Source organism: Pelecanus crispus, chromosome 1 (assembly GCF_030463565.1).
Source record: "Pelecanus crispus isolate bPelCri1 chromosome 1, bPelCri1.pri, whole genome shotgun sequence".
NCBI classification, from domain to species: domain Eukaryota; kingdom Metazoa; phylum Chordata; class Aves; order Pelecaniformes; family Pelecanidae; genus Pelecanus; species Pelecanus crispus.
This window is the reverse complement of record NC_134643.1, coordinates 214286176-214303029: the sequence shown is the minus strand read 5'-3', so window position 1 is coordinate 214303029 and position 16854 is coordinate 214286176. Positions and strand designations below refer to the sequence as shown.

Below are 16854 nucleotides of genomic sequence, written 5' to 3'. Positions count from 1 at the left end.
CTACTAAAGGTACATTTAGTTCCCCTCTCTCTATTCCTTAGTTCAACTGGTCTAGTGTGTAAGTCCTTAAATGTGTTGTGTGTCTTCTCTGCATGAGTGAGGGATCTGGACCTCCACATCTGATATGTTTCCTCATATCAGTAATTACACTGCACACCCAAATAAACAGAAATAGCCAAATATTTTTTTTTATTATTACTCCTTAGAAAGCCTTTTTTTGTTTGTTTGTTTTGATGGTCCAAAGCCCCTTTTTTTCTTCCTCAAAGAAGTGAAAAGTTCTATTCAACTTTGGTTGAACAGAAAAATCTTCATTCAACTTAAATTGAATCATTTTTGTATCCCTGGAAGGATTTTAATTTCTCACCATTCTTTATTATTACAAAGCTGAGACAAATTTCAAAGCAAAATTTTGTTTCCTAGAAAAAAAAACAAACCGCTTCAGTTATTTTGAATATGTTGAGATATGCCTGCTCTGCTGTGGCCAAAACCACTTGCTAAATTTCACAAGTATTGGTAAAAAAATTGTAAAAATTGGTTAAAAAAAAAAGTTTTGCTTGATCCAAAGCTGTACTTTTTTTGCAGCAAGAGAAGTCTTTGCCCTAGAATTTCATCCCAACCTCCAGAAAGCAGCCTTTGTCCTACAGCACCCTGGAAATCATGACTGCAAGGCTTCCCCCAATACTTTTATATAATGCGAGGGTCACCTGTAGAAACTTTACAATGGATTAAATGCAGCAGAGAAAGCACGCCTGGTTACCATGGGAAATCTCTGGATATTGTGCTTAATCCAAGGACCAAGACCTGCACAGGAGACACTCGGTGCAGGATGGGACCCACCCACCCAGCAGCCAAACCATGCTGACTGCACGCCTGCAGAGGAGGAAACCTGGCTGAGGATGCCTTGATGCCCTCATCCCTCCTCCGAAAGCCTGGCCAAGGGGCATGGAGGGCAGCCAGTATCTGTGCACAGGGCATATCCTAGTTATCATTTCTCAGCTTCAGCCAGGTCCTGCGTTTGCTCTGGGAAGTGCAAATCCAGGACCATGACCCTGAGCTTTAGGCAGCTTTTGCAGCCCCTCTCTTCTATCTCCTCTGCTGCCATGCAGCCGGCGGTCCCGTGCTGTGTCCCGGGAGAACAGCCCAGCATCCAACCCTTTTGACAAGGAGTGGTGTAAGGATAAGCTGTTCAAAACAGTTCCTGTGCCTACTCAAATTTTTTGGATAGGAAAAGAATCTACTTTTTCTAATACTCATTGCAGCTAGGGATAAAGTTCTCTATCTCTCGGCACATTTGGTAACTATTTACTTAACTAAATGGTGAAAAAGAGAAGCCTCAATTCTCCCGAGTTGCCTCCCTCAGCTTGTTTATCACTGTGTTGCAATGGCTTTGTGGTTGTGAAATCTCGAGCTGAAAACTCAGAAGGAAATTTCTAGTGACAAGCTTTCCTTGAGGCTGTAAACAAATAGAATTCATTAGGAGGAAGGAAGAGAAGCAGAAAACATCAAAATTAACACATGCGCGCACGCGCGTGCAGGCACACACACACGCACGCACACACACACATGCTGCTTTTTCAGAACTGTGCTGAGGAAAAAAAAAAAAATCCTTATGCCAGGCTTTTTTTTCCAAGAATAACCAGCTTGATCTAATGCTCCCTGCAGTCGGTAGGAAGCTGAGCTTTCTCAGACTGCAACAGAAGTTGGATTGTACTTTTAGGCAGCCTATTTCATCTGCCATGCCCTGAAAGTGCTTTACCCTTTCTACACCTGCTTGTGCAAACTCCAAAACACGGCTCTGTAGGAGTTCTCAGGTGTTTGCTGATAGACAACGTATTTGCTTAAAAGAAAAAGAATGAATAATTAATTAAAAAGAAGCCTCTGAGCCAACTGTACTAATGGCTTTTTACCTGTAGTACCAAGAGCTTGTATATTCTGGCTTCGTGTTAAAAAGCGCGCTGATTAAACCATAATATTATGTTTTGATCTAGCCTACAGCTGAATGAATTACTGGCAGGAAACACAGCTCATGAATTCAATCAAAAATCCTTTCATTTGTCACAGCCGCTTCCTGTCCGTCTTTTAAACATCTGCTTCTCTTGTTCGCAACAGAAAAAGTCTTTGTTAAAATAATAAGCATTCACCGATCCTTCCCTTGAATAAAGCGCGCGGTTTCTCAGTGAAACACGCTTTCCTCCCCCCTTCAAGTTTATTTTACGTATCTTTAATAGCTTCCTTGTACCCCTCTCTTTCTTTCCGCTTTGCAATTCTGGAAAATCTCAAGCTGACAAAAGAAGGCACTTGCAAAGCGTGAGCTCGAGCTGCCCCCGGCCTTTCTGCCAACGGGACCCAGCGTTCGGGATGCTTTGCTGCAATCCCTGCCAAGAACCTCTCCAGCTCCTTAAATGGAAGCCGCTTCCTCCCGGAGGAGGCCAAGCAGCCATCCAGCGTCCCGGAGCAGAGGTGTTTCTCCAATGTATTCCTCTCTCTCTCGTCATGGACGAGCACACGCTTGCCGGAAGTGTCACCGGTCCTTTCTCATCAGCCGCGGAGCACTGCAGCTCCTCCTGGCTAGACGATCAGGCTAGGAGAGAAACGGAGAGCAACTCCTTTCTTAACTTTCCATTTCCAGTCATTGCAATGACCGCTCCATGGTGTATCTCAGATCTAGGCTATTCAGTCGGCTATTTGTGCAAGTGACGGATATCAGCTGTGCAGCCCCCTCCTACTGTCCTTAAATGTCTCACAAATCCACAATCAACACGCTGGTGTTTATGTGCATGTTTGGCACTAGCAGCAACTCTGCATTTCTTTACAAGCGTCTACAGGGAAGAACACCAGTCGTCCAGTGAAATTTTAAACCCCTACTTTGAAGTAAACTTCTTTCTTTGGTAATTACTTCTTAATAATTTATTACCTACTTTCTGTAGTTCTTTTGAAAGCATTCTGGGTGTTCGCTTCTAAACTTGACAATCCATCGCGCAGCATCAAAATGCAGCTAACTCTGGGGTGAAGCCTAAGAGTTGTCTAACAAACCTTAATAGTGCCCAGAAAACCCACCAGTGCAGGCGTTAGGCTGGAAAATTTAGGGCTGGAGAAGCAGCTATATTAGAAAGAACCAGTAGTACCTCCATGGGTCTGCCTGCAAGATTGCTCACACTGTGTGCCAACCCTGCGCCTCTTCCTAAAGCTACCCAAGGGAGGATGACCCTGAGTGACTGAAGTGGTCAGGGTAGGGGCAGACAGCTATCTTGTGAGAAGTGGAGTTGAAGTATTTTTCCCCATTCTGAGGAGCTGGAAAAAATGAGCCAGTCCAATTAGCACATCTTCATGGTTTTTTGCATCATGAGAACTTTCAAAATGTGAAACATTGCTTGCAAGTGACTGAAAGCTAAGACTGCATGTGAAATAGGCTGATGACAGACAGGAGCAGAAAATTATTAGGAATACTTGCATGATGCTTTCCCAATGCTCAAATGACTATTTTTTTAATCTCCAATTTTCCATTGTATGCTTTTTAAAAAATTTTTATTTTAATGTAATTATTTTTGAAGTATAGATTACTTTTCTTGCAGGAGACCCTCATGATCCCAGAGTTATATGTGAATAAAAGTGATGTAAATTAGGGTTATCCCAAACTTAAGAATTCCTGCAGTGGGTCAGCCCAAAGGTCAGTCTGTCCCAGCATCCCATCTCCAGCTTGGGCTGACAGCAGGTACACAGGGAAGAGGAGGGAAATGGGGTAAACACGTAGGAATAAATCCTTTGTATTTTCCACCAACTGCCAGCTGTTTGCAGCTTAGGGATGTCCTGAGACAGAGCTGGGGTGTTTGCATTTCATGGCTGTCAATGGCTTTTTCTTCCTGAGATATCTTTAATTGCTTTTTACCTTGCAAATTTTTAGTACGTACAGCATCATGCGGCAATGAGTTCCGCGGTTTAACTGCGACTGCTCCCTCTGCCTGCCTGGAGCCTGGCACCACCTCGTCATGTTGGATGTCCCATAGGTCTTGTATTGAAAGAAACAGCCCAAATTGTTTCCTGCTGACTCACTGGAGGGCATTCATGGTTGTCAGCACCTCTGTCATATCCTCTCACTTATTCCCTTTTCTGGCAAGGGAGTCCCAAACATCTAGAAATTGTCCTATACTTTGGGTTATCCTTGTAACTTTGGTACCTTTTTATTTCTAATATACCCTTTCTGAGAAGGAAAGGCAGGACTTGTGAATTCACACGTCTCTGGTTTTCCTCTTTTTTCCTAGTAACTCCTGATGTTTGATTGGTTTTGCACTGCTATCAAGGAACAAGCTGCTGTTTTCACAGAGCTATTACAACTCCGGGATCTCATTCCTGAACAGACACAGCTAACTCACAGTCTATCAACTGGCATCTACAGTTAGGAGTTTTTCCCATGCACAACACTCCACATTTATCTAAATTGATCTCGTCTGCTCTTTTATTGCCTCACTCCTAACTATAGAGAGCGCCTTCTGCAAGTCTTTGCAGTCAACTTTCATTTTTATTGCCCTTAATAGCTTACTATCAATAGCAAACATTGCTACCTCACTATCCACCCTCTTTTCCAGATCGTGGGAGATAAGAGCTTGCTCCAATCCTGCCCTGAGCCATTTCTCCCCTTGTCCCAGTTACAGTGACAAACCCATGCTTCTACTGGTAGAACTTGTTTTCCTTGTGGAAAGAGGTTTTCCAATACTGGTACAGCTTTGCCAGATGTGTCCACACTAGGAGTACTTTGCCAGATTAATCTGATGGTATTTTTGTACCAATAAGAAAATCTGTCTTATGGGTTACAAGCATCCCTTGGACACAGTATGAAACCTGGGGGTGGAGCGCATCCTTCCAAAAAGGAGCAGGGCAGTTTAAGTAGGGAGACATCAAGGTACTACATAACTTTGGATATTTAACCTTGGGGTCTAAATTAGGAGGGTAGTTTCTACTAGTCAATGAGAAAAGAACTCCTCCAGGGGTATAAATTAAGAAAGAAAAAATGGAGCTGACAGCAAACGTAGGAGCATAACTTATTTTCTGTAAGTAAATAAGCAGACAGTTGCTGTCAGAGCTTCTGCTGCACATCCCCACATGGCCACATTAAGATTTCTGTGGTGGCCCATGCAACTGTGGTAGTGAATTTTAACAGGTATTTGGAGGGCTTCTGAAACCCAGTTACTTAAGATCTGCAATACCTTTCTGTTCCAGCTGACCCAAGCTGAGGCACTTCTTGAGCATTCCATTTTCCTGCCCTCCTCATTACTGGGCCTTCAAGGGGTACAGGGCAGCTGACTGTGTGCAAATGCATGCATATGAAAAATGCCAGCCAATACCAACTTGACTTTAAGCTAGAAAAAACAGTAAGAGATGGGATGGACCAGGATGGGAGCCAGAGTTGCTGCCCATTCACCTGCTGAACTGCAACAAGAGGTCTTGCACTTTGCCTGCTGGATGCTGCTGGTGAGAAGATCGCAGTTCACCAGATGGTGTCAGGGCAGGAGGCTGAGCCACGCAGTGAATGTACGAGGTCAAGCATGAGCCCGTTGCATATGCCTTGCACCCAGGCACCTGTGACCTGGAGAGTTTGGAGCCTCCCACCCCTCCTTTTTTTTTTTCCAAAAAAAAGACATTAAATGCAATTATTAGGCAGCAGGCTTCACACAAACCAAAGTAAGCACTTTTCCGTCCAGTGCAAATTAAACAGTGGAGCTCATTGCCATCAGCTGTTGCAGAGGCCAGAAGTTAAAACAGAAATTAGACAAACTTGTGGAGGGAAAGTCGGTTGGAATTACTAAACAGAAAGATACCATCTCTGCCTCAGGAGCTCCCAGCCCTATGATTGCAGCGGGAAAAGGATTGTGCCATGCTTGCCTGTTTTCATACATTTTTCCTCCAGCATCCACTTCTGGCCAGAACTAGGACAGGATCATAGAATAGAATAGAATAGAATAGAATAGAATAGAATAGAATAGAATAGAATAGAATAGAATAGAATAGAATAGAATAGAATAGAATAGAATAGTTCAGTTGGAAGGGGCCCACAGTGACCATCTAGTCCAACTGCCTGACCACTTCAGGGCTGACCAAAACTTAAAGCATGTTATTAAGGTCATTGTCCAAATGCCTCTTAAACATGGACAAGCATGGGTCATCGACCACCTCTCTAGGAGTCTCTTCCAGTGTTTGACCATCCTCTAGGTAAAGAAATGCTTCCTAATGTCCAGTCTGAACCTCCCCTGACACAGCTTTGAACCGTTCCCACTTGACGTACCCCTTTCATACCTGGTGTGGTTGCTCTTCACCCATGTGTAGAAGTCCTTCATCTCATTTTAGAATAGTGCATGTGCTACTCCAAGAAACTCCTCTTGCTTTTGATTTTGAAGGCTCAACTAATAGACCCAGGCAAAGTAAGCTCCACGAAATCTGATTTGTCTAATGCACAAGGTCCTAGATATATCAGTCCTGCCAGCGTTTCTTCTTCCCAGCTGTTTCTGTGCTGTGTATCACCTGATTGAGAAAGGCAATGCAATCCACTGGACTGCACGCTGTGCAGTGCCAGGGCAAACATGGGAGATTTAAAGCATGCAAGAATCTGGCCTTTTGTACCAGATGTATTTATGTCAGCCTGGAGTTCAGAGGTGACTATTCAGACTAAAGAATTACACCCCTCGGGCCTCTCTGTTGAGCATCTATTTTGCCTCACTAATTGTTAAATGCCAGAAACTAATTTCATTTTAAATGCTCTTTAATATTATGCATTTTAAAAAAGGCTATGAAGCTCCTACGCTTCAGAATCGCAACTTGACACCCAATTCCCATCTGTCTCCTATTAACAAAAACAACCCAGATAATCTGCAGTCGCATGTGGAAAGAGATATGAAAAACTGATGAAGATGATACAGTGTGGACCACCAAGCAGTCAACGGCATCTTAACAGCACTCATCTGAGCCAGTGGCTAGTTTAAGGAATGACCAAATGAAGAGGAGAAGATAAAATGAATGGATAGGGCCAACTATGTACGTTGACAAAATGAAACTCCATTTAGAAAGGTGTAGAGGGTGACCTACTTCAGTTGAAGGCCACTCCAAAACTCCATATCATTATATAAGGCATCGATTACATGGGCAATCTTGGCCCCAGATGCTCATCCTAAGTGCCTCAATTAAAAGAGAGGAGACATGCCAGGAATAGTTCGGATGAGAGAGGACACGTGTATGTGATAAGGTGCAGACTGGCCTACCATCTGCACTGCTGCCTTCCAAGTGTGCACTATGGCAGGGAATTCAGGCGAGCTTTATCAATGGGGCGAATGTGAGCAGCTCCCAGGATTTCCTACAGACCTGAGCTTGTGTGGTCTGGGGAGAGCAGATGCAGGTAGACCAGAGCACAACAGCCAGATCCCCCAGCAGTAATCCTGCAGGGTGGAGGCTTTGGGCTTAGATGACAACCAGGGATGTGGTAGAAAAGCCCTGGAGTCAAAGGGCTCAGTGGCTTTTAACTCAGCCCATACTGCTCAAACACTCAGGTGGCCCAGTGCTGCCCCACTGACTTCAGGCCACCAGAGAAACTTTCTGCACCCCCAGGAGGGCTCCCACCACCATATATCCCCACAACCCGACACAGCCCCTCGCATACAGCCCGCAGAGCTTTGCAATGCCCTTCCCTGGAGGCACCACGCTACACTGACTGCTGAAGGGGAGAAAGAAAAACGTGTACAGCACTAGAAGAAAAGGCTGGATTTCTGATCCACAGCTCCCAGAGGTGATGGGACAGGTGCAGAAGGGGAAACCATGAACAAAATCTGCTGCTGAAGTGCAGCACCTTGCAGTATTTCCCATCAGGAACTGTGGAGCTCACTTTGCTGTTGCCAGGGCCCAGGGTGCCTGTTGCTGCTGTTGCTTCTATAAATAAAGTTTCCATTCCAGGATAAACTAAGCAAGCAGTGGTCACTTTTTAGGGAAATCTCCCCTTCATCCCCTAAACACACAGAGAAACGAAGGATCTCCCCATCTGCCTGCCGTTCGGCTGGCCCGAAAGCACTGAGCGAGCTTGCACGGTGGAAGGCAGCTGAGGAAGAGCTCTGTGGTGGCAGGCAGGGACTGTCCCTGGCTGCAACCTGAGACCGACTGTCTGCAGAGCAAATGGGAGCTTTCTGCAGACACACAGCCGGTTCCTCACGCCGGGAGGATCACATGCAATTTTTGTGTTCGGAGAATTCCATTGCATATAATTATTCCTTTGATCATGTTAAAAGAGCAGCCACCGTGTGCTTGAATCATGGCTTTGCTGTGAATTACCAATTTGGACAGGGAAAGGAGGCTGTGAGAACAGCTGGTCCAAGGAATGGGCCCCTCTGACAAGTTCCTCTTTTATTCTTTTTTTAATTTGTACATATTTTATCCAAACTGTGCTGCTGTCAGGACAAGCAAATCATTCCAGGAACTGCTTTCATTATCGTTAGCAAAGTGGAAGTCCTGTGCAGTGTTTGCTTTGGGCCCAGGCAGCTGCCCAAAGACTGTACTTCAAAGGTCTCTCCTCAGCTCACATCGCAGCACCATCCCAGTTTCCCAGCCACAGTCTCCTCCAGCTCAGGACCTGCTTCTCCTTTCACTTCTCCACTCACTTCAGGCTCATCAAACATCAGCGGGCTTGGTCATGTGCAAGCATCTTGCAGCAGAAAATGAAGTGTCTAAGGCAGATGACTTTCATTACCTCACTGAGTTGCTAATCCAAGAGGACAGTTTGTAGCTAGCAAGTGGCAAGAATTGGGCTTTACAGAAAGAGCTGGATATAGATACAGAAAAAAAAGAGCTGGATTTTCCTGGAGGACGAGGAAAGCTCCTTTCTGGGGCATTCACCGATGTCTAAAAGACTCAGAGCCAACCAAAGGTCAAATGCTAATCCTGTGTGCAACCTAGCCAGGAGTTCCTAAATCCCATCACCATCTCACACTATGATCTATCCCAGGTAAACACTGAGATAGAAAAAGATGAGCCTGGCTTTGATGTGCAGTGCTCCATCGCACACTGAACCAGACTATCCAGCTTTCGGAAAGAGAAGTCGTCAGTGGCTCTGGCTCTCAGGGCTTGCCCAGTAACCTCACAGCTGGTGTTTGTAGCACCAAGGCTTGCCTCTGACACACCGGCACTCGCAGCACACAGCCACTGGAGAAGAATAAACCAGAGACACGCGAGCATTTCAGCTTGAGTATGCCCAAATGCTGACCTAGGCTGGGTTTGACAAAGTAGCACTGTCTCCATCAAGCTCTTTGGGGGCGTACAGAAGCTGCCTTCACTTTTTCCTGCCTACGGACGCTGCCGCCATGGGGCATGAATCTGCTTTGTGCCCGTGTTTGAGCAGCTTTGCATCCCAAATCCTGGGGGGTCCCCTTGGGCTGACGGGCGCATGAGCTTTAAAGTCACTATGGTCTCTGCTACAGTCAGATCGCTACAGATGCTGCTCTGCTACTGTGCCAGCTCCCAGCTTATATTGACTCCAATAATTAATTGCTTTTTCTATTTTTAAATATGAAAGGGTCTCTGTTTGGCTGTCAAGTGCAGTTATCACAGGCATGAAAGAGCCAGTTTTCAGCTGAAATTTATCTGGAGGTTGTTTGGGCTTTGTAGAGTAGATCTAGGGGCTGCATTTCTCTCCCAAGCACAGTTCCTCCTGGGTTTCATGCAAATTTGCTAAGTCTCACATGACTCCAGCCTCCCTTTCCCTGCAGCTTTAGGGCTGGGATGGAGTGCCACAGCCCTGGGTGCTGCCCTGGCTGGGCTAGCCGGAGCTCTGCCCTGCTGCACTTGCCAGCCTTGAAAGGTGGATCATTCCTGCTCATAAACCACATTTACTGGAAGGGGCAAAGTAGGTGCATTTCTTCTCTTTGTGCCAGACTCCACTTGAAGGGCCGTGAAGGCATCACCCTCCTGATCTCGGAAATGTCCCAGTGGTGGGGAAGCAGCACAGGTACCAGCCAGTGTCACAGCAACACCTGCTTGTCTTTACTGAAACAGAATCACAGCTGCCTCTAGGGATGGAGCTTTAAACTGTATTTTTTCTAAAGGGATGGAAATAAATGTAAGCCAGCAACATTGAAGTAATAGTAGCAGCAAGGCCAGGCTGCCAGTGTGACCTGGGTGGCTGGAGGCTGCGATGGGGACAGCCAGAGCAGCCCAGGAGCAAGGTAGAGCCTTCACAGCATCTCCCTCCCTGTTGCTGTTTATTGGAAGTGCTACTTGGGCAAGTAGCTAAGTGTATTTCTGTCCTATAAGTTAAAACTCTAGTGAGCTCTACCTATTTTTTGATTTATCTTGACTTGCAAAGTGAGCTGACCGTAGACTAGCAGGCTGCTTTCCCAGGCTACGTTGACAACACTGAGTTTCTCTGTCTGGATGAGCACTGACCTTGCTGCACTGCTGTACTGCTGCACCGCAGCACGCTGGCTACGTCCATGGGGTACCACCTCCTCCCTCTGAGCCATGGGGTTGGCATAAGCCATGGTGCTTGCTGGGTTAGAAACCATCAGCTGATGGCTTAGGGATCTGAATCTGTTCAGGTCACAGAAAAGCCAGCCAGGACTTTTCATCAGGCTGTTATGGCATGCCCCACTGCAGTGACAAAACCAGCTTCTGCTGGCAAGGTTTTGTAGTGCTGGCCAGGTCTTGCCGTGGGCATCTATCTGACACCACCTTTCAGCTGGTGGTATTCTCACCCAGCCGCTCGTTAGCTAAAATGCCTTTCTGGAAGCAGCTGCAAGTGGCTGTACCTACACCAAGGAAAAGGCTGAGGTTAAATCAGGTTTGCCAGCTCACGTTAGCCAAACCCGATGAAAGACTGACTCACTTTTGGTAAACAGCTGTGGTTGTTTAAGATATTACCACCCTGGGTGTTTAACTCTATTGGAGTCACAGCCCTTGTAGCAAAACAGGCTGGAGAAAACAAGCAAACGTGCCTTGGGCTTCCCAGGTTGCTGCCTGGCATCTTAGCGTGAAGCAGCCTCCATGGGTTTGTCTCAGCCCTGGGCTGCTGGGATGCCTGTGGCTTGGGTATGTGATGCTTTCTGGGGAGGAATAATGTAGCAGAAAAGTGGGGATGGAGGGCCCTGCAGCGCGAATTCCTGCAGCTAGGTTTTCAGAGCGAGGGTGGTACCTGAGGGGCAACTCAAGCCACCAAGATCCAACATTTCTCCTTCCACTCAGCCTAGGGTTAGAGGGGAAGACAGGCAATAGAGTCACAGTCGAGCTGTCAGGAAGTCACAGGGACATCCGTGGTCTGCCCAGGTACTCCCCACTTGTGCGCGTGGTGTTATGATTCCCCAGAGCACATCCGAGGGCTCACACTCACCACAGTAGGCTCCAAGGCTCTCGCACGGCTTTTGCAATATGATGGGGGAGAATTCCTCCTTCCTTTCTGGGAAACCTGGCAGCAAGGATAGGAAGCCAGACATGCCACAAAAGTAGCAAATAGTTTTCTTAATCGGGGCTCGCTTTGCAAGAGCTCCAGCAGGCTCCTGAATTTTGCTGACTATTTTGGAGGGCTGGTATTGGTATTGCTCTGAAATCTGGAAAAAACCACCCAGCAAGTAAGATGGGTATGCGTATTTCTTAAGTTACATGCAGTACAAAGGATGTCTCCAGCGTGACAGTGTGTGGTACCTCACTCTACCCCCATCTGCACAAACCAGGCAGGGGAGACTCAGGGCCTCTCATTTTCTCTTTCCCTCGCCCTGATTATTGAGATGAAGCAGGCATTGAGATAGCAGTCCTTGCATTTTTTCACTGAGTTGAATACTTCCTTTCCAAGTCACTTATGCACTGACTCCTGCAGAAGCCAAAGCCAACAGTGTACTAATACCTGTGCAGCACTGCTGAGCAAAAGGTCAAAATCAGGCTCACTGTATCACTCATGCTCCCTGTCTGAGTAGTCTTAAAGATTATGTTAGGGCTTTTGGAGATTTATGATATAATTCCAGGCTGTCTATGGGCCTTCCCCCCACCTTGTCTAGCTGCCTACAAATTATAATAAATTGGAAACACTGAATGCCTGAATATCCAATATCCAGGGTCCCTGACACAGCGATGGCTGATGTTTGGAGTTTCGCTTCTCAAAGTGAGTAATGTCAATGTGTGTGACCGCGATCAATTTATCACTGTGACAAAGACCCCAGCTATAGTGATCAGTGACAAGAATATATCAAACCCCAAAGGTTTAATCCTGCGTGCATTTCTCCACTCTGATTTCATGGTGTTACACTGTCATAAAATGGGAGAGCTGACTCTAGGGGCTGGAGACTGCGATTCTGTTATTGATCTGTTCCTCCTTGTCCCCTCATTGGATTTTTTACTGGAAACACCACAAGAGTTTTGTCGGGTTTATGAGCTATGCATTTTATGAACAAATTTATGCACTATGCTCTGCTCTCAGCTGCACCATGGTAATTCTGGAGTGATTCCATTTCTTATTCAGTACCAGGGCAGAGAAATCACTGCAAGCTCCCGAATTTCGTTCTACCTTTAGGGTTGCAGCATGGTGATTTTTGCAGGTAAATAAGAAAGTTCCAGGTAAATACAAATGTCGAGTCTGGTGGGAGAATTTAACCAACTAAACAAATTCCCAGCATTTGATCATGCTTGTAAGGTACCAGAGAGCAAAAAAAAAGTTATTCTCCCACACAAACAAGAGTAATATTTTCAAACATGATAGCTGCATCTGAAGTTTAAAAAAAAAAAAAAAGAATAAAAAAGAAACCAACAACCTCGGCAGCAGCACAAAACATCCTTTGTTGCCGGACGTGAGAAAAACACTACAGTTCTAAAAAAAGCCATAGGAAGGAAGTGGAAGAACCTCAGAGGCGAGTGGGAGTGCGAAAGGAATGTGGCTGCATTTTTCCCCCTCCCTGCATGTAAGCTCGCTGTTCACAGGCGAAGGGAGAGCCGTTGGGGGAATTTTACTATTTGGGAACTTTGCTGTTCAGAAGTGCAGTGCATATGAAAGCAACTGACGCTTCCGGGTTCTCTTTCTGGATTTTGTAGTAAAAAAAAGAAAACACCCCACCCCAAAGGACTAGCAGGTTTAGCATCCAAGTTCTGCTCTTGGTTCTACTTTTGCAAGCTAAAAAGGATCTCATTTCTGATGCTTACTTTAACTCTTGCATTGAGTTTTACTACCACCCTGATGGCCCCGCTCTTTGCAGCCTCCTTGGTGCACCCACGACCATTGAAACATGGGAGGCAGCAAGCACTGCTGACTTCGGCACTGAAACATTCAAAGAAGCTCTGAATTATATTCCTTGTAGCTCCCAAGCCACTGAGATTGCCAAAAACCAAGCAGAAGAAAACAGAAGAGTCATTTGAAAACAATGCCATGAAAAGGAAATCAATTTCGTATGCATTGCTGAGATTAATGGCCAGCATAAAAGAGCAAGAACGTGTGGACCACAATCTAAGGAGGTCTTTATGTCACGCTACGGCAGAGACTTATGGGCAGAGTAACATGTACTCTCTACTTACAGTTACCTGCATCTTTAAAACACCTAACTGGACCTCCAGGCCAGACAGTAGCCCGGTGGCCCAGAATAATGAATTACTTGCTAAGCCACAGCCACTGCTGGCAGCATGTCTCCAAAAGGCATGCATTTACTGCACAGTGCTATATGGGCCACATTTGCTTAACCCGAGAAAATGCCTTATCATTTCAGCAGGAATTTGAATTCTCTGGAGAGTCAGCAGTAAGAAAGAAAATTGGAGATTTTGAACTGAACTAGGACAACAAAAAAAAAAGAGACTGAGATAGTAAAAATGTCAATATATAAGGGATCTCTGTTTATTTGTTAGGGATGTTTGTCATGCCCCTGCCTGGCTAAATCTTCCAGTAACTGTGAAATAGCCTAAATTTTGTTTTACAGGAGAGTGATGCAAACTCTGAAAGGCTTCACCTTTCATGTTCCCTCTTTGCAGTGGTGCAGTATGTTCTCTCTCTTCCCAACAAGAAATATCATTTATATTTAGCATTTCTCTTCACTCGCTCTCCATTATTAATGAGATTTGCATGAGAACATACTTTCTGTTTTGTTCCAGAGCTTGTTTGCTCCTCTGCTGCCCGCAGCCACGCTGTGCATCTCTGTATGCTGCTGCAGAGAGCAAAGGCAGTCAAGGAGCACAGGGAGGACAAGGAGTAGGAGCAACGACCCTCCTGACAAGCCAGGCTAGCCAAGGGTCTGTCTCCCCCTTCCCAGGAAGGTGATAGGTGAAGGAATTTTTCTTCTTCATAAAAACTGTGACAGAGCCCCCACATACCCTGTGGCTACTCTGGCTGCCATGCTTCATGTTCCAAGTTGCTAGAGATTTGCTGTTATCTCAGTGTTAACATGGAGGAGCTTATCTCTGTGTCCAGCGCTTCCTGTGGGAAAGCACAGACCCGACTGCTGCCTTGCATTTAGCAGAACTCCTTACGCCGGTGCAAACCAGGTGGGAAAACGTGTCCTGCTAAAGGGCTTCTCAGCCACCTCTGTGCAGCGTTGGGGAACGGGAACCTCATGTTTTCATTTGCCACGGGCTTCCTCCCCAGTACTGAGACCAAGCAGGGGTCCCAAAGATGGTTTGCTCCAAGCTGAAGTTTTTAAAGTTACTTGCATGAGCAACAATGAGGGCCCCTGCAAATTGGAAAAAGACCATCTTGTATAGCTCCCTGATGAAGCAGAACAAGACACCACCTCCATTTTACATAGGGGACTGGCAGCCAAAGAGAGGTGAAGGATGCACCTAAAGCACATGTGGGAAGTCTGTGGCAGAGTAAAAGAAGCCATGACTTCCAAACTGGCAGGGTAAGTCCTTTTGGACACAGGCCCTCCTTCCCTTCTTTCATAACAAAGGTCTGACTCAGGCCCTTGGCTCCAGGTACTCTGCACTGACCCACTCTTCACCCAGACCTTTCTCCAGGGGTGGTCAGAGCTCTTGAGTTTTTGTGTGGACCTCTCAGAGCTGCTAGCTGACAGCAGCTCAGGGCATACCAGATGCCAGGGTGATGAGTGCCTTCCAAACATACTGATAGGCAGTTCCTGTGGTTCTGCTTTTTTGTTTATGCATGCAAAACCAGCCCCGACTCTTCTTCAGCTCCTTCTGCACTGAGAAACATCTGGAGCCCTGATGGCCAGGGAGAGCCACGGGAGGACGGCCCCGGTGGAATGCATGGTTACAGCACTGAGCTGCAACTGAGGAGCTTGGTGCCCTGTCTTGTCTTCATCTTCCTGGGTGATCCTGAATAAACCTCTATGGACTTGATCCAGAGCCCCTCTGTTTTCTCTGGTTGCCTTCAACATCTACCAGGTCAGGATTCAGGTTTCTCTAAGGCTATGGGCGACAGTCATCATGACCATTGAATCTTAGCACCAAGCTCAAGAAGAGATCCAGACTGTCTGCAGATAGACCATCAGTCACTATACCACTAACGGAGAGGGACAGGCTTGACAACTGATGAGCATCTCTAGTGGGCAACATGAATCCTGCCTTCAGTGCCCAGCTTGCTTGCTGTATGGGGCAGCTCTTTCTCCCATCTTAGTTCTGGAGCTCTTCAAGGTAGGACCTGTCTCCTACAGCCTGCAATAGAGCAAGGACTCCCTCTGGGGTGGGGGCCCACCATTTGTGCTGTAATACTGAGAGTCGTAACAGGACGCTGGCTCCATGGTGGGAGGCAACACCCACACGCGCAGGGAACGATGCTGGGAAAATTCCTCGGCCCTCCTCCCACGGCCTGTGTGCCCCAGCTCTGCCAGCAGACATCTGCAGGGGGCCCTGGGCCCCCTCCGCACCGCCATCCCCGCAGCCCCTCTGCTCCCACTGCTCCCTCCATCGTGCAGCAAGACCAGTATGATGCGCTGATGAGGATGCGGCTATGGTGGTATAGGGCTGCTCCACGGTGCCTGCTCTTGTAGGCTTGACAGCAACCAGTCAGGACAAGACTGTTCCCAGAAATCATTCTGCTCTCACATTAATGAGATCACTTTTTATGAAACAGTGTGAAAAATTAGATCAGATGTGTTTTTCTCTGTGGGAAATGCATTGCTATTTGTCATTCATAGCACCGTCAGTAGGATGACGGTGCAAAGAGCTGCATGCACTTCTTCCCCTTCACTTTCCATCTCCACACTTGGCTGAATATGGTGTTTTACCTGTGCCTTCCACCATCACCAGAGTTTACTTTTAAGTCCCTGACTGTCATTGTGCCTGCTTGGTGACTTCCAGTGCTAACAACTGTTCGAAATTGGCTGTTGCAAAGCTGAAGCTCGAGTTAGTACCAACCAATTCAGCTTTTGGTTCCTGCTTGGCAGTGGTGAGCAAGAGGTGAAAGTGCTGTAACCCATTACCCAGCCCCTGAGTCAGCCCAAGCCATTTTTTTTTTGTTTGTTTTCTTTACAGCAATCTCTTGAGTGGTTGCAGAAATGCAAACAGAAAGCGCTCCTGACAGATTGAAAACAATTAGGAACGTCTCAGAGTCACTGGAGCAGAGATTTTGTTATGATAATAAAGAATGTTCTTTGCTGGTGTATTATTTTAAAAGGAGAAAATTAAAAAGAAATATATCATGAAGGAGCTGACAGTGCTCAAAACCCACATCCTGTTGTTATCCATGGGCCTGGTACTATATACCGCTGGCAGCTGTGAGATGAACTTTCCCATTAGGCCCCTTCCAAGCCCTTAACCCTGACCCAAAGGGACCTTCTTTCCCTCTTTTAAAGGGAGAGAGAGAAATCAATCTCCCTGCTGATTCAGCTGTGGGCCTCTTATGTCCAAAGAATATTAGCACTGCAAAAAGAAGAAGAAAAAAAAAAGTGCAGATTGAGGTTTTTTTAA

General features: G+C 46.3%; 1 protein-coding gene across 1 annotated transcript in view; it reads right to left on the bottom strand.

Annotated features, from left to right (window-relative positions):
• The window catches only part of MAML2 (mastermind like transcriptional coactivator 2), a 211751-nt gene that overhangs the window by 152270 nt on the left and 42627 nt on the right, over positions 1-16854 (bottom strand).